At 31.4% G+C, this 21,626-nt stretch overlaps 1 pseudogene; it reads left to right on the top strand.

The window, feature by feature from the left end:
* The first annotated feature begins 83 nt into the window (after nucleotides 1-83).
* LOC120216283 lies at nucleotides 84-17,955 on the top strand (annotated as a pseudogene).
* Nucleotides 17,956-21,626: the final 3,671 nt, after the last annotated feature.

The following is a 21,626-nucleotide window of genomic DNA, read 5'->3' as shown; positions in this document are numbered from 1 at the left end:
ATTTGACAATATACATTATTCGTTGCTATTCTTAAATGATCAAAGAGATGGAGTTTAGAGCATCGTGAAGAGTGAAGAAATGGTGCGTCTGCCACACGGTCACCATTAAATAATATTGATCCAAAGGCAAAAGTGGTTCAAAAGTTGACAAATCATACCCAACATTCCCTTCAATTATAACACATCAAACCTTGATCCATCCATCTTTTTCCCAACAGTTCCTCTTATTATTATGATTCATATATAAAATAAAACAGTGAAATGAGAAGCCCACCACCCGCCAACTTGACCATATCTGTCTTCCAGCCACAGACCTGCTTCTCACATTAATTCAAACTGCACCCGGCTTTTGTTTCAAATACTCTTCAACCAATCTCAAATTCCTACTTTTACAGGATGATCATTAGCATGAAGAAATCTCTTCAAATGCATCAGCCTCAAAGTCCTGCAAGAAGTGACACCGATGGCACCGGCCATCAAACTTATTATCAAAGCATCGAAGTCCCAAACAAACTCATCATCGCAGCGGATAGCTTCGAGAGGAAAGAACTCTCATGGTAAAAGCATGCATTCCTGGCTATCCAAGCTCTCCAGCTTCAATCCAAAAAACCTAGAATTCACAACATAATTTTGTTTTGTAATCAACATGAGCTATTTACAATTTGTTTCGAGATATATCATCTCTGAAGCTCTTGGTTAATTTCTGTTTTGGGTGAATGCAGGTTTGCCTCGACTCAAACCCTACAGATTTAGCAATTCAAGTTCAAGATGTAATATTTAATGTTCACAAGGTAACCTGCAAACATAAGAAGATCCTGTGTAGCATTTCATAGGACATGTATAACTATCAAGACCCTTTTTATTTCTTGCTTAACCCTTCTTTTGCTAAACTAAACTGCAGGAGGCTTCAATAATTAAACAAATTAAACAAGAAAACAAATAAGATAGAGCATAGAGTAAGGCAACTGTAGAACATTCAAAGCCCCTAGTGGAATGATATGGGTATACACTCACACACATACACACTATAGATGATTAGCAAATAAAGAATTTTGCTTTAAACCCTGATTTAGCTCAGATTTCTAGGATTCAAACTTTTCACACTGAATAAAAATCTGAATAATCTCTGATCAAGGTTGACGATGAAAGAAACCATCTACTCTTTCAATATACATAGTATTAATTAACACAAGAAACTTGTCAACTTAAGGTTAATGAATAAAAGGATAAAGAACTAACCTAGGTATCTAGCAGCTAGCTATCATGTTTTTATCCTGAAACAGTATCCCTTGGTATCAAAATGTGGCTACATTGGACAGATGGAACTTCAGCCTTCAATCTCAAAATTTGGGCGTGATATCAAGCTTGAGAAATTTCCTGCTGGACCAGATACATTCGAGATTATTCTAAAATTTTGTTACGGCTGTCTGATAAGCAAGACAGAATCTTTTCTAACGTTTGTTGTCATGGCTTCCCGGAAAGACACTATTACTGTCCTCAGATCTTGTGAAACTCTATCTCCACGGGCAGAAAACCTTCAGATTGTCAGAAGATGCTGTTGACTCAATAGCTTATAAGGCTTAGAGAGAGAGTTCATCAACCGGAGAAATAGTTACTGAAGATAGTTGGTGGTCTGACGATGTGGCTTCCCTTCGCATTGATCATTTCATGAGGATTATGACAGCAATTAGAGCAAAAGGAACAGAAGAAGAGATCATTGGTAAATGCATAATGAATTATGCAGATAAGTGGCTGCCGGATATGGATGAGGGGCTGGAAGGACTGAGAGGATGAGTGAGTTGCAGTTTAGTATTTTGAGAAGGAAGGAAGAAGAGAGTGCAGGACAAAACAAGGAACAAAGAACGATTATTGAAAGCCTAGTAAGCATGCTTCCTTCTAAAAATGGAGTAGTTGCATGTAAGTTCTTGTTGCAGATGTTGAAAACAGCCAAGGTGAACTCTGCATCTCCGGTTCTGATATCAGATCTTGAAAAGAGAATTGGATTGATGCTGGAAGATGCCAATGTAAACGATCTACTGATTCCTAATTACAAGGATGAAGATCAAGGAATAATGATAAAGTGAGTATTCTACCATTCTACCTCATTAATAGATTCTATAATTCAGCAAGCTAATCCACAAAGAAACTTTCCAAAGGAGAATCTCTTTCATAATATTCAATTGAACTGCTTTATATTCCATCTTATGTATACCTAATTCAACAGTTCACTTGAGCAGCGAACAATGCACAACATAGACGTGGTGCAAAGGATTCTGGACTATTTCCTGATGCATTAACAACAACAGCAACAAAAGATAGGGAAAATAAATGTTAGTAAGCTATTAGACAACTACCTGACCGAAATAGCAAGGGATCCGAATCTTTCCAACACAAAATTTCAAGCCCTTGCTGAATCCCTGCCAGAAAATGCTCGATCATGTGATGACAGTCTCTATAGAGCCATTGACATTGACGTTCCTTTTATACCATTTGTTGACTTTGACGTTAATATCTAATTATTGATATCCTTTTCAGACTCATCCTTCATTATCTGAGCATGACCACAGAAGATTGTGCAAAATAATGAACTGTGAGAAACTATCGTTTGATGCATGCATGCATGCTGCACAAAATGATCGACTACCCCTAAGAATTGTTGTCCAGGTAACTTAATTCAGAACTTAATATTCAAAAATATTAAATTGCATCGGTATCTCTCAGGAGAATTTATAGTGTATTAGCTATCAAGCTCAATGAGCCGATTCTCAAAGAACTACACAAAACTACCATTTCCTAATTATATAGCAAACCATTATTACCGCGAAATACCTATGTTGCTCAGACTCTTCATTTTCCTTGAATTACCATGTCCGATACTTGTGGCTGACACATGAATATGGGAATATAACCTCCAAGCAACCCCCAAATACATGGAAAACTTTATAAAATTCTAAGCATACTCGTTCCAGGTACATACCAATATTTGACACTCACTCCCAAGTCAGAATAACATAGAGTAAGGCTGCAACTTTAGGGACCCAATCTGCAGTTAGATTAGACAAGCTAACAATAGAAATATACCTGACATAACTGTGAAAGCATTCCTTAAAGCTTTAAATAAATAGGAAACCACAAGTAAACAAGTGGAAGTGTGGTCGTCAATCTGATAGTAGATCTTCATGTTACAATGGTAATGACTAATGACCAATCATGATTGTGGCATTCAGCAGAATAAGTATAATAAAGAGATAGGTCATCTGCATCAGGCACACATTTATACCAACCACTCTTCATTTGAGAAGTGTATCATATAGTGAAAATGCCAAAAGACAACCCGATACAAGTGCACGTCCTTAGCATGAAAAAGCTCAAGTAAATTATATGAGCAAAACTAATAGATAAATCAATCATAGATCACTTAAAACCAGAAAAATATCAGATACATACACATATATGGCCGTGTGTATCATTCACTGGAGAATTAATATTATATATGGCCGACCCGAAATATTATACTCAAATCCGAACCCGAAAATATTATATATATAATTAATATAAAAAATATAAAATATTATATATATATATATAATCGGGGCGGGGATACCTTGCCCCGTCCCCTAACCCAACCCAAAAAAATCCTCAAAAAAATCCCCGATACCTGGCCCAATATCATTCAAACCCGACCCGACCCGAACTTGACCGGGTTTCGAGTTTCTCCGTCGAGTTCGGATCATTCTGCCATCCCTAGTTTTAGGTTGACCCGAATGAGTTTTTGATGAAAATAATAATCAATTAGAAGCAGTGGGCTAAATTTGGGCTAGGATTGAGCCCAGAAGATTATAAAATGGATATTTTTGGTTTGAGATTAAAGTATAATAGACCAAAAGTGTAACTATCTTATTTTTAAAGACAAGGATGATATTTTTGGGTTTTAAGATGCTTACGGCATGGATTTTGGGGGAAATATGAGAACTTTCAACATTTTTCATCTTCTTTTTCAACCTTCACGTATCAAGAATAGCGATGGTAAGAACTTCTTCCATGTTTCATCTAACTTTGAACCAGTCTTTAAGTATTCCAACAATATCGTTTAAGGATTAAGAGCCTTGCTTTTCTTGTTGCTAGAGAAAATGGGTATAGAGTGCTCAAGTTCAAATGGACTTAAGAAAACAAGTGTAGTTAAAGGAATGAGCTTCATTTCAGATTCTTTAACTAAGGTAGTATACTTCTAATCCTTTGTGGTGTTATGACTTTTATAAATGCTTTGTTGAGATTTAGGTGATTAAGAATGTTAGGGTTTTTACTTGATTTATGCCATAAGTGATGTTATTGTTGCAAAAATTGTGTCTTTATGGTGTTAGATGACCCTATAAGACTCCATTAAGCTTTATTTGTTGATTGGAATTAAATTAGAATGTTTGAGAGGGGTTTGGGTGATTCTATAGCCTTATTTAGGTTTTTTTGGGTTGTAATATTGATATTTGTTAGGCTCGAATCAATCAACCGAAAACGCCAAGAGGGAGTGAATTGACTTTGATAGAGTTTGGTGGAAACTTAAACAAAAAATAAAAGTTTTGGCACAAATCAATTTATAGTGTTTCGACTTTCTCAACCAAAGTCTACATCCACTACCTTAGTTTTACACTAACGATTTTCTAACAAATTCACTAATTTGTTCTTTCTTTTTCTAGGTTCAAGAGTAACCTTTACAATTCCCTAGCTTTTCAAAGGCTAAGCTAGAACCACTCCCCTTTTACAAAGGATAAGAAATGTAAACAAGAAAGTCTCACAAAGGTAGTGTTAGCAAGAATTGAGCTCACAAGAATGGATTTAATTCACTTGAATTTGAAGATACCTTAGGCTCTTCAAGAGCCATTGAGCACACCACCTTTGAATTTGGGAGGACTGAACTTGATGGTTCTTCTTTCTTGTCACCATGAAGTTCTTCATGCTTATTCCAAAGCTCCTTGACATTAGAACATGAAAAAACTCCTTCATATACATCGGGACCAAATGCACAAAATAAAATATGCATAGCCATGACATTTTGTTGAGATTTCTTTCGTTCTTGGTCACTTCACTCATTCTTCGTTGGAGAAGAATAGCCATTCATGATTATCTTCCATGCTCCAAGATCAATGGATTGAATGAATAGTTTTATTAAAGGAATGATGGAAGCATCTTGCAAAAAAAAAATGGAAAACTTGACACAAATAATTTTAGAGTGGTTAAGTCTACATCCACTACCTTTGCTTCCACACTAAGGATTTCAACAAACTTACTAATGTGTTCAAACCTTTTAGGATAAAGTGTAACCTTACAACACACTTAGACTTATACCCAAAGTCTCAAGTGTACAACCTTTCCAAGAAGAAATTACAAATAAGCAAACTTTGAAAATCCTTACAATGATAGATTGTTTGCAACTTGAAGCTCTCACACACCCAAGAACACTAGAATGAAAAATACAATGAATTGAATAGTGTTATATGAAAAAAGACACAATGGAATACAAATTTGGCTATCCATGCTCTTTGATTGTTAGAACAACTTTCTTGTCTTTACTAGGCTGTTTGAAGACACCTTTTATATGCTCACATTAATTTCTAGCCATTTGTGGTTGTTTGAGTCATTTAAAGCATTAAATTCACACATTTAAGGGTACATGCACACAAAGTTTCGAAAATCTTCCAAATAGGAATTAAAAAATATGACCATTGGACCCAAAGTATTGAAAATACAAGGAAAGTTTCGAAACTCTTGTAAAGTTTCGAAACTTTAAAGCTTATTGTCCTAGAAAGTTTTGAAACACATGTAGAAGTTTCGAACTTCTACTCAAAGCTTGTTTAAAAAGATAGTTTTTGACATTTTGAGAAATATAAGACTAAAAATTATTCTATAGTATTTGAATGATATTTTTAATATAATTTGAACTTAAAAGACTTATTTTAAGGTTTTGAAAAATTTTAGGGACTTAAATTAATTTTACAAAAAATAATATATATTATGTTATATAAAAATCATTTATGTTTATCAGTATTGTTTTATAGTATCGATATTAGTATCAATATTATTCTTGTAGTATCGATACTAATATCAGTATTATTATTAATATTGTTGTAGTACCTATACTATTTATTGGATTATTAATATTGTCCAATACTAAAAGATTCAAAACATCGCTCGTTGCATCTGAATGTCTAAAAATTACTGTAAAATGTACAACTAAGCTTAGAAAAAGGGTCTAACATTTTGAAATGACCCAAACACACCCCTAGGTGGCATAAATTACCAAAATACTCTTAGTGATCAAGAAACACTAAAAGTACCTTTAAAGAGGTGGTGTATTATACAAATAAGGGTAAACTATACGAATGATCACTTAACTATTTAACCATTTTACTTTTATCACCAATCTTTTAATTTTATCAATCAGACCACTTAACTATTTCATTGTATTTAATTAAGTCACTTGTAGTTAATATTTGATAGGAGTGGTGATGTGCCAGTTACTAAAACTGGTATAATTATACATTTAGTCCTCAATAGTTATATATTCTATCAATTTAACCTAATTTTAAATTAATTCATTAAATTTAATATGTTAAAAAGATGATGAAACTTTCACTACTTAATTAAGTTTTATTTTTCATTTATTTAATTTAATATATTTCATGTTCAATCAAAGGGTGACACATGTCCCCTTAAACTGGTGTCAAAATGGGTTCTGAAGGTCGCTACTTGTAACAACCCCAACCCGTACCCGACCCGGATACGAGTCCGAGGTGTCACATTGACCAATCAAAGCATATACTTTATAAAAGAAATCATAGAAAAATTTAAAACTTCTATTCTATAAGAAATTCTTTTACATAAACGTGTCAAAAACCTTAACAAACTCCATCCGAGCGTACATATTTAGTGACTTAGTTACATGCCAACATACTAAATTATATGACACAACGTACTTTACAAAAATATTTATGATCTGAACTTTGCACAGAGATATGCTACTTTACGGATCCCAAGCTTGATCTTCTGATAGATCCACACCTACGTGTAAGACACTTACACGCTACGTCATAGACTTAGTGAGACATGTAAATATATAAGCTAAATTAACAATTGCATGAACATCTTATGTAATACATATTATACTTGTACACCTATTGAACTCATCACTAACATGTTTATCCTTACTTATTTCCTTGTCATTAATTCCATTCCATTATATGAGCATATATTGAACATAAACATATAATATAACTTCAATGCACAACAATACATGAGTAATTAATATGATCATATCATACATAACCATATAACATCTAATATCACCATTACACATATGCACTTGTTACCATTATTATCATATGATCCTAACTTATTACTTATACATATCACATATCACATATCACATATCACATATCACATATCACGAGAAACACACATATCATTATATCAAATTATGTTTCTTTTCAAAGCCCATGCACACTATTGAGAACTTAAGGTATGTGAGTACATAGAGGTTGTGCACTATGCTGTCACCACAGCTCGTATAAATCCCACTAGGGGCGTGTAGAATTTGTCCCGAAGGACCACGTAGATGTCTCGAAGGACCACATATAACACATATGTCCCAAAGGACCACTATGTCCCGAAGGACCGCGTGGACCCTCGACTCTTGGCATGCCAACTATATATCTATAGCTCTCATAACACATGACATGGGCATTATCTTTTATCTCATTACACATTCACATATTCATATAACATAGTTCTTTCACATAGCTCTTTATCACATTTCATATGATCACATAGTCACATAGTTTACTTTCACGTAGTATTTTCCATGAAATTCACATTATTCATCCTTTTCACACATGGTCACATCACATATACCTTTTTCTCATATGCATATAACATATTATTTATTATCTTTTAACTTATATTACATATGCATGTAATCTTTTGTCTTATTATCAATATCTCATAGATCACTATTATACAACACATGTTCGCATATACATGTTCTCATACAATCCCTTCATTCAATTATAACATCTAATATATCTTATTATACTAACATGTATTTATGTTATTCAACAATTAAACATATGCATTTACTCATATTCCATACATCTAACACCATATCACTACATGTTTATGCTTTAGTACTTATATCATATAATATCATAATTGGACTCATCGCAAGTCTTAATTCCTTAACATAACGTACACTTATTATCATGTACTCACCTGGTCTTAATGAACACTCTTAAGCTCTTGTTTTTTTGTGTGTATCTTACTCTGCAGACCTATCCGAACTTTGCTTTCGATCGATGTCTACACAATCATATATTTATACTATCAGTATTCCATTGATATACTATAAATCTATAATTTCTTAGACTGAAAGAAAGATTTATTTCATTTCCTATTGAAGTGCATCGGTACATTATACCATACATCGATGCATCCCTTAACATGTGCATCGATGCACTACCCATGCATCGGTACACCAATCACCTTCGATGTTTCTTTGTTAAGGGGATGCATCGATGCACTCCTTATGCATCGATGCACTAATGGCATTCGATATTTATTTATTTGAGAGTGCATCGGTACACATTGAATGTGCATCGATGCTCACAACCCAGAAATTACATCTTGAGCACTAAAATGTCTTGTTTTGACCCCAAATTCTACTTATTAATCCCTCCTTGTACCTTAAAACTTATCTATACATATATAAACCTTCTTATAATACTATAACATTTTACCATCTCCCATAATCCACCATAATTCTTGAATCAAAGAATTTCATTAAAATTTTCATGTGTTCTAAATTCAATTCTATCACCTCTAACTTCTTAATTAACCCTTTGCCAAGTCAAATTCATTCTTGGAACTTCAAAAACCTTTCTATAACAAAAGTTCATTTCTAAACTCTTAATAGAAATTCCTTTCTAATTCTTTCCTCTTGGTGTTTTAAGCTTATATAAGCTTTCTTTAAGCTTATATAACACTTAAAGAATAAAACACAACTCAAATATTCAAGAATTAACCATCAAAATTAAAACGCACCTTTGAGGCTTAAGCATGAACACACGAGAAGAGGAAAGAAATAAGAAAAAGAAGAGTTCCAGATAACTCTACAAACACGCAAACACACGTGTTTCGTTCTTATAAAAGGAAAAAAATATCTTTTAAGCTAACATTACCATAATGCCCTTAAAATCCTTTCATATTTACCCTTTCATCCAATAAATAAATATCCCCATTAAAATTCTTGAACTTTCAATTTTTCCTAAATTAATCCCCAAATTTAAAAAATTCCCATTTTTGTCACTAACCCTGATTTCAGGATGTTACACTACTGCTGAGAACCTAACCAGGCACCTGAAGGCGGAAGGAGGGGTTCCACACAGCCTTACCGTCACGCCAACTTCCTTATTTGGTAAGGCTTTACAACATATTTTAATAAACTTTATACCAAAAAATACAAAATAAAATTTTATAAACTATTTTTATATTAATTTTAAAATATGATAAGAATAAAATATAAATATTTAAGTTAAGAAAATGATAAAATATATTTTTTTAATAATTTTAACCAAGATGAAAATAAAATATTTTTAAAAAAATTAAGATAAAAGTAACATATATTTTTATATTAAAATTATAATAACATATATTTAATAATTTAAGATGAAAATAAAATACATTTTTTAAAGTTGAGTCCCATTATGATAAAAAAATTATAAAATAAAAATAAAATATATTATTTAAATTAAGATAAGATTAAAATATATATTTTTAAGTTAAATATATATTTTTAAAGTTAAAATGTGAATTTAATTTAATGTTCGAGTTTAAGTTAAGATATAGGAGTTTACGAATTTAAATTCAAGATATATACTTTAAGTTGGAAACTATAAACTAATTTATAACCTGGTTCAACGGTTGGCCGTTATTGTTATTGATCCTTGGTTCCTGGTTCGAACCCCCCTCTTTTCCCATTTCACGCCTGACCCTTTGATTGGTAAAACTTAGACAATTTAATTTAAAATAATTGGATTAATTGGTAAAACATATACAAATTAATTTAAAATAAATTTAATAATCTAATTGATGACACGTGTTGTAATACCCAAAAATTTAAATAATGGCCAAAATGTAATTTTTGAAAGTTTTAAGGTCAAAGTAGAAAATTAGGAAAATTTTAAGGAATTAAGTGGTAATTTTCCCCCAAAAAATTTTATTCCATAAATGGATTTAGTGAGTGACCAAATTATAAAATTTTAAAGTTAAATGACCAAAGTATAAACTTTGAAAAATTTAGGGATTTTGAAAAGTTACAATTAGTCTCAAAAATAAGGAAATAAATATATTATTTTCATATTTTTAAATATTAGAAAATAATATTTAAGGGTTTAATTCCATGTTTAGTTTGAACTGTTGGATTAAAGTGACAAAATTGTAAGTTTTAAAAATTACAAGGGCAAAATGATAAAGTGAGAAAATATTTTGTTCATCTTTGATTTTGGAAGATGATAAGGTTGTCGTGGCTTGATATTAATGTAGATATCAAGTTCATTTTGGGTAAGTTAGTATAGATATTTTGATTTCAAGGGTAAAGTGGTAATTTAACATTTAATAAATTTTTTATTCATTACTAATAAAGAAAGATGAAGAATTATCATATGAATTTCTTCATCTTCTCCAGCAAAGACGTGGGCTATACCAAGGTAAGAGAAAAATATTTGTTTTCAATTTTTGAGCCAATTCTTTTGGAATTCGAGTTATGTCGTGAAAAAAGAAAGTGATCTACGCGAAAAACGCTATCATTTGGTACAAATATTTCTTTCTAATCTTGCTGGAATTCAAAGATCCCAAATCTAAGGGTTTATGTTCATGATAGGATTCAAGAAATTGATGATAAATCTTGATGATTTAGAGGTTGTAGATTCATTTTCAAGCTTGATTAATAGTTAAAACATGTTCAATCTTCCTAGAAATAATTCTTTAAAATTCGGCCAATAGAAGAACTTTGTAGAACTTTGTGTTCTGATAAGAGTTGATTAGGGATTTGATTGTAGATATGTTATAAGGTTGATTGAAAGTTGATTTCATACTTAAATCGAATCAAAATCGAGCAAAATCATGAAAATATAGTTTTAAAGGTTAAAGAATTCGGCTATGATGTATTTGAGTGAGAAAAATTATGGAAAAATTATATAAGGTCTGGAAATGATGTAGGAAGTATTCTACAATCCTTAGAAAATTTCGGGGACCATTTTTAATTTTTGAAAAGTTAGGGGAGTAATTCGACAATTTTGGAAAAGTTGTGAATAGTTGTATAATTATTTAATAGTTGATGTACTACAATGGAAAATATTAATTTGGAATTGAAATAAGTGTTTAGATATGAAATATGACTTTTGGAAGTTTGAAAAAATTGGTGATTTAAGTACAACATTCGTATAGTTGGGGTAGTTAAATGTAATTATGCCTTTGTAAAAACATTTGAATAGTAATAATTTCAAAGCTGAAATTTTTTGTATTAAAAATCTAAGTGATAAAATGGTGAAGGACAATTTTCTGTAAATTGGAAAAGTTGGTGCCAATGTTAAAAGGAATCATCGAGTGTTAAATATTTGGTAGAAAATGAGTTTCAAGTATATTATGGAGTTGTTATGGAATATGTTTATGTTAGTACAATACTAACATATGTATTGATATGAATTTGTGATTTATACAGATCGTGATTGATTTGTGATCGAAGCAAGTAAAGTATAAGAAAGGTTTATTGTGGATCATAGTGAGACATATATTTTAGAATATATAAAACATGTCATTGTACAATAATGTTTTATACATCATGTACACAGATGTTTTATACATCATTAGGAAGACTTGTGATAAGTTGATAGTGTTTATATCATCATGATATTATGTCATTTTATAACTTTGATATGACATTGATATGTCACAATATGAAATTATAATGCATTGATCATGGATAATGTGATATTTTACCATGAATGTAATTTCATGTATGAACTGCCCAATGTTAAATAAATGGTTATATGATACCATGGATGTTATTTTGGGTATGAATTGCCCTAATGTTAAATATATGGTTATATGATACCATGGATGAATGAAATAGACTATATGCCCAGGTAAGTCATTGAGGGACAGGGTATAGTTGGCATGCCATAGAGTCTAGCAACATGCTGCATATTCGGGATTACACTAAAGTATAATTAGTGTATATGGAGGGCACAACCTTATGTGTCATATTCGAGACTATACTTAAGGATTCCTAGTACAGATGGTGGACATGACCTTATGTGTCATAATCGGGTTAGCAATACGGTGCATATATATATTTGACTCGTGTACCCAGGGTCCTCAGGGTTTTATACTGGGTATTGTCTATGGTTTATAGTATATTGGTAAAATAAGATTACAAGCTTATGGGATAAATGGTAAGTATATTGGTAAATTAATCTTACGAGCTTATGGGATAAATGGTAAATATATTGATAAGAAATTTTATATTATTTTGATCATGGTAAAATATTGGATATGCTGGTAAAATGATCTTATGACATTTGTTTATGACATTAAATTCCATGCATGAGTTGTATTGCACTGTTTATTATTTCTAATTGCCTCACTAAGTATATACTTAGCGTGTAATGATTTTCACGTGTAGGTAAAAAGCCAATGATAGAGTAAAGAGTACAGGGCACTTCGAGCATCCAAGAATACACTACAATATCAGTAAGAGATCCTATGATGTAATTTTGACTTTGTTAGTGCAATATAATTATTAATGTCCTAGTTGCTCTGTTGAAATATTTAAAAAAATGGTTTGTAATGATTAAACTAAACTGTTTTACTCTGTTTCAATATGGATAGCATAAATCCATATTGATATATGTTTTTAAATAGTATATGATAATTTGATATGATATGATATTTTTATAATATCATTTACCATTTTAAGAAAAGAAATTTTAAATCACTTTGAATGGGAAAATATTTTACGAAATTTCAGGTGACATCTATAATCTGTATAGGTATAATTATACAGGTTATGGGTGTGACATTTTTTGACATCATAGCTATAGGTTTAGCCGATTCTAGGACTAAACTGAGTTTGTTTTGAGTTAAAAAGTGTATACATGCCACTAGGATGTCAAAAGTAACTGATAGTTGTATATATAATGTGATGATGCTTATTGGGAGTAAAGTTACTCTTTACTAATGTAAGATGATTTTGACTATGTTCATATGTCGGAAACTAAAGACAAAGGTAAGAAATTTGAAAATGGTTGAAAAGAAGGTCGAGATTGAAATCGACCAAAAAGAATCTGACATGACTTCAGTATCACGCCTTAGAAGGGTGAGTGATATTAGGGATTTTCCTCCATTTTGTGGAAGAAATGCCCCAGCTTTCAACAAAGTTTCTGAATTGGAAGGATCGATTAAAAATTTTGAACGGCTTACAAGAAAAGACGAATCGGATGAGGATCCTGACGAGATTTCTGAATCTAGTGATGATTCTGAGGTTCCTCCAGGTAAGATTAAATAAGTGAGAAATATTTAAGCTAAGCATTAAATTGTTTAAAGCATTGTTGATTTAAGTAAGAGGAAATAAATAAGCGGTAATAAGTTATCCGTTAAAAGTTTACAGAAAGCCGAGTTATTAGTGAATCAAATTATTATGAGTTGGATTGAGAATAGATATCAAGTCCATAAAATTGGATAGAGTTACCTTGTGAAGGTAAATTTGTAAAATGAATTGTCTAACCTTCTATGCTGTAATGAATTATTGTTTAGATCGAGATTGATTCTCAAGAACTTGAAAAGTTTCAAGTTCGTAGTGAGAAGAAAGATAATAAATTTGCTTGATAGTGTGATTTTAGCATTAACTGCTATGAAGTTATTGCTAAAAATTTATCAAGTTTTCTTATTGAACGATGTGAACATTTAGACTTTCATTTGAGTTGGAAAATGTTTCAATTGTTCGAGAATATTTTCTATGGATCTAGATAAGTTATACAGATTTCCTTAATAATGAAATAAGGAATTCCAAAGTAGAAATATTCAATTCTACTTGATATCAAGTGATATTATAGTGGGAAAAACTATGGGTCATGATGCAAGTGTTAATCGGATAAATAGTAAATATTCGATAAAGATTCAGGAGCTTATGTTACCAGTGAATCTTATGGGATTATCAATAACGAGTTTTAGATCATTTTGATCATGAGTTGGTTATCTCTGCATTAAGTTTGGGTTACTGGCCGCAAGAAGCGATTAATTTAGAAAAATGCAGAGAAATTAAAAATTTTAAATGATTGATGAAAAAGTGAAATCATCACTAACGTGATATCGACAGTGGTTATGATTAAGATGATGTATGAAGGATACATAGCTTTTGTAGCTAAGGTGATAGATACTCAAGTATCTGACGTAAGATCATATAATATTTCCATAACTCGGGAATTTCCATATGTCTTTTTAGATTTATTATTTGGGTTACCTCCAGATTGAGAGGTGGAATTCAATATTTATGGTTATCAAGGCATTGATCCTGTATCTATGGGTTTGTATCGAATGGTTACGATTGAGTTAAGAGAATAAAGAACCAATTGCAAAAGCTGTTAAATCGAGGATTCTTTAGACCGAGTATTTTACCTTGGGGTGAATCAGTGTTGTTTATAAAAAGAAAGATGGATCTATGCGATTATGCATAGATTATCGACAATTAAACAAAGTAACTATCATGAACAAATATCATATTTTGAGGATTGATGACTTGTTAGATTAGCTTAAAGGGAACAATTTTTTTAAAATTGATATTCGAATAGGATATTACCATTTACAAATTAAAGAAGAAGATGTTCCAAAGATAGTTTTCAAAACATGATATAGACCCTACAAGTTCATAGTAATGACGTTTGGTTTGAAAAATGCTATGGCAGCATTCATGGATTGATGAATCGAGTATTTTAATTTTACTTGGATTAATTTGAGGTGGTTTGTATTGATGACATTCTGGTATACTCGAATACAAAGATAGAGCATGATGTTTATATTCGTAATGTGCTCGAAATACTTAAGGATAAAAAGTTATATTCCAAACTATCAAAGTGTGAGTTTTGACTGTCATAAGTTATTTTTCTTAGTCATGTTGTCTCGACAGATGGCATAAGAGCTAAAATAATATTAAAAAGATAAAAAAAAAGAAATAAAACAAGAAAAAAATAGAAAAAGAAAATAAGAAAACAAAAAGAAGAAGAAAAAAAGAAGAAGAAAAAACAGAAAAAGAAAAGAATGAAAAAAAGATGAGAAATGATAAAAAAATTCACTTATGGAAAAAGGTGAGACTAAAGACTTTGAAGTCAAGTCTGATGAATGTTTGTATTACCGAGAAATAATTTGTATTCCTCATGATGATGAGTTGAAGAAAGATATTCTTTCTAAGGCACATTATAGTCCACTGACTATGCATCCAGGTGGGAACAAAATGTATCAGGATGTAAAAAGTCATTTTGGTGGCAGGGTATGAAAAGAAACATTACTGAGTTTGTTGATACATGTTTGACATGTCAAAAAGTAAAAACTGAGTATCAAGTGCTTTCGGAATTGTTGCAACTGATTTCTATTCCAGAGTGGAAGTGGTAAAGAGTCACTATAAATTTTGTTATTGGACTACCTTTGACATCAAATAAAAAGGATTACATTTGGGTGATAGTGACCATTTAACTAAATCGACCCATTTCATTTCGATGCGAATGGACTATGCATTGGATAAATATACATAGTTGTATATCAAGGAGATAGTTCGACTACAGGAAGTACCAACATCCATTATATCCGACAGGGATCCAAGGTTCACTTTAAGAATTTTGGAATGCTTTACATAAAACTTTGAGTACTCGATTGAATTTCAATATAACCTTTCATCCACAAACAGAGGGTAAGTCATAAAGTACTATTCAAATATTAGAAGATATGCTAAGAGTATGTGTGATTGATTTCAAGGAATCATAGAATTTTTTTTATTTGCCTCTATAAGAATTTATCTACAATAGCAGTTATTAATTGAGCATCAAGATGGCTCTGTATGAAGTTTTATATGGGAGAAAATGTTGAACACCATTAAATTGTTTCGAGTTAAAAGATCAAAACCTTGTTGGCTTAGATTTATTGAAATAGATTGAGGATAAAGTAAATATAATTCAAGATAATCTCAAGATGACATTTGATCGGCGTAAATCTTATGCAGACTTGCGAAAAGAGATTGAATTTCATGAAGGAGATAAAGTTTTCTTAAAGTATCGCCTTGGAAAAAGATTTTGCGTTTTGGGCGCAAAGGGAAACTAAGTCCAAGATTAATTGGATTTTATGAGATCTTAAAACGTGTTGGACTTGTGGCTTACCAGTTAGCATTACCTCTAGAGTTGGACAAAGTACACAATGTTTTTCATGTGTCAATGCTTAGAAAGTATCGATCAGATCTTTCACATATCATTTCATCAGAGGAAATTGATATCCGACCAGATTTGACTTATGAAGAAGAACTAGTTCGGATCTTAGTTCGAGAAATCAAAGAACTATGTAACAAGACGATTCCTCTAATCAAAGTACTTTGGAAAAATCATAAAGTCAAGGACGCTACTTGGGAAAGAGAAGAGGACATGAGAAAGCAGTTTCCACACCTCTTCATATCAGGTTAAAGATTTGGATTAAACAGGTTCAAAATCTAATGATTAGCATGATCTTCACAAAATCCTGAAATTAAGGAGGAAAAATCAGAATTCAAGAAGTTGGCAAGACCAGAAGAGGGTTTTGCATAAGGCGTGGGCACACCTTATAAGTTTGTACAACCCTAAATTAGGATTATAAATTTACAAGGGAAAAGGAATTTAATGACGGCTAAAAGACTCTATTAAATTATTCTTATCTTTAGAGAATGATGAAAATATTTAAAAATCCCTATTTTGGTGGGATTCACTTTTGATAAACTTCCTTATCTAGAAGAGGGCAATCCTTATAAAAAGGGAAGTGAGGGTTTTTATAGAGTCTTAAAATTCGAGGACGAATTTTATTTAAAGAGGGGAGAATTGTAATACCCCAAAAATTTAAATAATGGCCAAAATGTAAATTTTGAAAGTTTGATTGTCAAAGTATAAAATTGGGAAAAGTTTAAGGAATTAAGTGGTAATTTTACCAAAAATAATGTTATTCCATAAATGGATTTTGTGAATGACCAAATTATAAATTTTTAAAGTTAAGTGACCAAAGTATAAACTTTGAAAAGTTAAGATGGGAAATGTAGTGAGCAAGAAGTTGCTATTTTGGTACCGGGAGATATCATCAGCATCAAGTTGGGAGATATTATCCCGGCAAATGCTCGTCTCCTCGAAGGAGATTCGCTCAAGGTCGATCAATCTGCCTTAACTGGTGAGTCTTTGCCGGTAAACAAGAACCCGTGTGATGGGGTATTCTCGGGTTCTACTGTCAAGCAAGGTTAGCTTGAGGCTGTTGTTATCGCTACCGGCGTTCATACCTTCTTTGGTAAAGCTGCGCACCTGGTAGATAGCACAAGCAATGTAGGGCACTTCCAGAAGGTAATCTCACAAGCTTATAAGTTCACACAAGCTTATAATTTTGCAGCTATATTCTTCATTTGTATCTGATGTGTGCTCTGCATGGTAATTTATTGATCAGGTGCTGACAGCAATCGGGAACTTCTGCATATGCTCAATTGCATTGGGCATGTTTATTGAGATTATAGTAATGTATTCGATCCAGCGTCAAAAATATAGGGATGGAATTGATAATCTCTTGGTGCTTCTCATCGGAGGGATTCCTATCGCCATGCCAACAGTTTTATCAGTCACAATGGCCATTGGAATTAAGTGGTAATTTTGAAGTCAAGTCTGATGAATGTTTGAATTACCGAGAAATAATTTGTATTCCTCATGATGATGAGTTGAAGAAAGATATTCTTTCTAAGGCACATTATAGTCCACTGACTATACATGCAGGTGGGAACAAAATGTATCAGGATGTAAAAAGTCATTTTGGTGGCAGGGTATGAAAAGAAAAATTACTGAGTTTGTTCATACATGTTTGACATGTCAAAAAGTAAAAACTGAGTATCAAGTGCTTTCGAAATTGTTGCAACTGATTTCTATTCCAGAGTGGAAGTGGTAAAGAGTCACTATAAATTTTGTTACTGGACTACCTTTGACATCAAATAAAAAGGATTACATTTGGGTGATAATGACCATTTAACTAAATCGACACATTTCATTTCGATGCGAATGGACTATGCATTGGATAAATATATATAGTTGTATATCAAGGAGATAGTTCGACTACAGGAAGTACCAGCATCCATTATATCCGACAGGGATCCAAGGTTCACTTTAAGATTTTGGAATTCTTTACATAAAGCTTTGGGTACTCGATTGAATTTCAGTATAACCTTTCATCCACAAACAGAGGGTAAGTCATAAAGTACTATTCAGATATTAGAAGATATGCTAAGAGTATGTGTGATTGATTTCAAGGAATCATAGATTTTTTTATTTGCCTCTATAAGAATTTATCTACAATAGCAGTTATTAATTGAGCATCAAGATGGATATGTATGAAGTTTTATATGGGAGAAAATGTTGAACACCATTAAATTGTTTCGAGTTAAAAGATCAAAACCTTGTTGGCTTAGATTTATTGAAAGAGATTGAGGATAAAGTAAATATAATTCAAGATAATCTCAAGATGGCATTTGATTGGCGTAAATCTTATGCAGACTTGCGAAAAGAGATTGAATTTCATGAAGGAGATAAAGTTTTTCTTAAAGTATCGCCTTGGAAAAAGATTTTGCGTTTTGGGCGCAAAGGGAAACTAAGTCCAAGATTAATTGGATCTTATGAGATCTTAAAATGTGTTGGACTTGTGGCTTACCAGTTAGCATTACCTCTAGAGTTGGACAAAGTACACAATGTTTTTCATGTGTCAATGCTTAGAAAGTATCAATCAGATCTTTCACATATCATTTCATTAGAGGAAATTAATATCCGACCATATTTGACTTATGAAGAAGAACTAGTTCGGATCTTAGTTCGAGAAATCAAAGAACTATGTAACAAGACGATTCCTCTAATCAAAGTACTTTGGAAAAATCATAAAGTCAAGGACGCTACTTGGGAAAGAGAAGAGGACATGAGAAAGTAGTTTCCACACCTCTTCATATCAGGTTAAAGATTTGGATTAAACAGGTTCAAAATCTAATGATTAGCATGATCTTCACAAAATCCTGAAATTAAGGAGGAAAAATCAGAATTCAAGAAGTTGGCAAGACCAGAAGAGGGTTTTACATAAGGCGTGGGCACACCTTATAAGTTTGTACAACCCTAAATTAGGATTATAAATTTACAAGGGAAAAGGAATTTAATGACGGCTAAAAGACTCTATTAAATTATTCTTATCTTTAGAGAATGATGAAAATATTTAAAAATCCCTATTTTGGTGGGATTCACTTTTGATAAACTTCCTTATCAAGAAGAGGGCAATCCTTATAAAAAGGGAAGTGAGGGTTTTCATAGAGTCTTAAAAATCGAGGACGAATTTTATTTAAGGAGGGGAGAATTGTAATACCCCAAAAATTTAAATAATGGCCAAAAAGTAAATTTTGAAAGTTTGATTGTCAATGTATAAAATTGGGAAAAGTTTAAGGAATTAAGTGGTAATTTTACAAAAAATAATGTTATTCCATAAATGGATTTAGTGAATGACCAAATTATAAATTTTTAAAGTTAAGTGATCAAAGTATAAACTTTGAAAAGTTTAGGGACCAAAATAATAATTTTGAAAAATTACAATTGGTCTAAAAAATAAGGAAATAAATATATTATTTTCACATTTTTAAATGTTAGAAAATAATATTTAATTACATGATTAGTTTGGACTATTGGATTAAAGTGACAAAATTCTAAGTTTTGGACATTACAAGGGCAAAATGGTAAAGTGGGAAAATATTTTGTTCATCTTTGACTTTGGAAGATGACAAGGTTTCTGTGGCTTGGTATTAATGTAAATATCAAGTTCATTTTGGGTAAGTTAGTATATATATTTTGATTTTAAGGGTAAAGTGGTAATTTAACATTTAATGAATTTTTTATTCATTACTAATAAAGAAAGATGAAGAATTATCATATGAATTTCTTCATCTTCTCTAGCAAAGACGTGAGATATACCAAGGTAAGGGGAATATATTTGTTTTCAATTTTTGAGCCAATTCTTTTTTGAATTTGAGTTATGTCGTGAAATAGGAAAGTGATCTACGTGAAAAACGCTATCATTTGGTACCAATATTTCTTTCTAATCTTGCTGGAATTAAAAGATCCCAAATCTAAGGGTTTATGTTCATGATAGAATTCATGAAATTGATGATAAATCTTTATGATTTAGAAGTTGTTGATTTATTTTCAAGCTTGATTGATAGTTAAAACATGTTCAATCTTCCTAGAAATAATTCTTTAAAATTCGGCCAAAAGATAACTTTGTAGAACTTTGTGTTCTGATAAAAGTTGATTAGAGATTTAATTGTAGAGATGTTATAAGGTTGATTGAAAGTTGATTTCATGCTTAAATCGAATCAAAATCAAGCAAAATCATGAAAACATAGTTTTAAAGGTTAAAGAATTCGGCTATGATGTATTTGAGTGAGAAAAATTATGGAAAATTATATAAGTTCTGGAAATGATGTAAGAAGTATTCTACAAGCCTTAGAAAAATTTGGGGACCATTTTGTATTTTTTGAAAAGTTAGGGGACTAATTTAGCAATTTTAGAAAAGTTATGAATGGTTGAATAAGTGTTTAATAGTTGATGTACTACACTGGAAAATATTGTTTTGGAATTGAAATGAGTGTTTAGATGTGAAATATGACTATTTTGGAAGTTTGAAAAGATTGGTGATTTAAGTACAACATTCGCATAGTTGGGGTACTTAAATGTAATTATGCCTTTGTAAAAGCATTTGAATAGTAATAATTTCAAAGCTGGAATTTTTTATATTAAGAATCTAAGTGATAAAATGGTGAAGGACCATTTTGTGTAAATTGGAAAAGTTGGTGCCAATGTTAAAAGGAATTATCAAGTGTTAAAAATTTGGCAGAAAATGAGTTTCAAGTATATTATGGAGTTGTTATGGAATGTGTTTATGTTAGTACAATACTAACATATGTATCGTTATTAATTTGTGATTTATACAGATCATGATTAATTTGTGATCGAAGCAAGTCAAGTATAAAAAGGGTTTATCGTGGATCATAGTGAGACACGTATTTTGGAATATATAAAGTGTCAAGGTGAGTGCAGTACATGCATGACATTGTACATAGATATTTTATACATCATGTACATAGATGTTTTATACATCATCAGGAAGACTTGTGATAAATCAACCTTGTTTATATCAACATGATATTATGTCATTTTATAACTTTGATATGACATTGATATGTCACAGTATGAAATTATAATGCATTGATCATGGATAATGTGATATTTTACCATTAATGTTAT

The sequence above is a fragment of the Hibiscus syriacus genome, unplaced genomic scaffold, assembly GCF_006381635.1.
Source record: "Hibiscus syriacus cultivar Baekdansim isolate YM2019G1 unplaced genomic scaffold, ASM638163v2 tig00110160_pilon, whole genome shotgun sequence".
In the NCBI taxonomy this organism is placed as follows: Eukaryota; Viridiplantae; Streptophyta; class Magnoliopsida; order Malvales; family Malvaceae; genus Hibiscus; species Hibiscus syriacus.
Note: the sequence above shows the minus strand (reverse complement) of the source record. Positions and strands in the feature narration are given on the sequence as shown.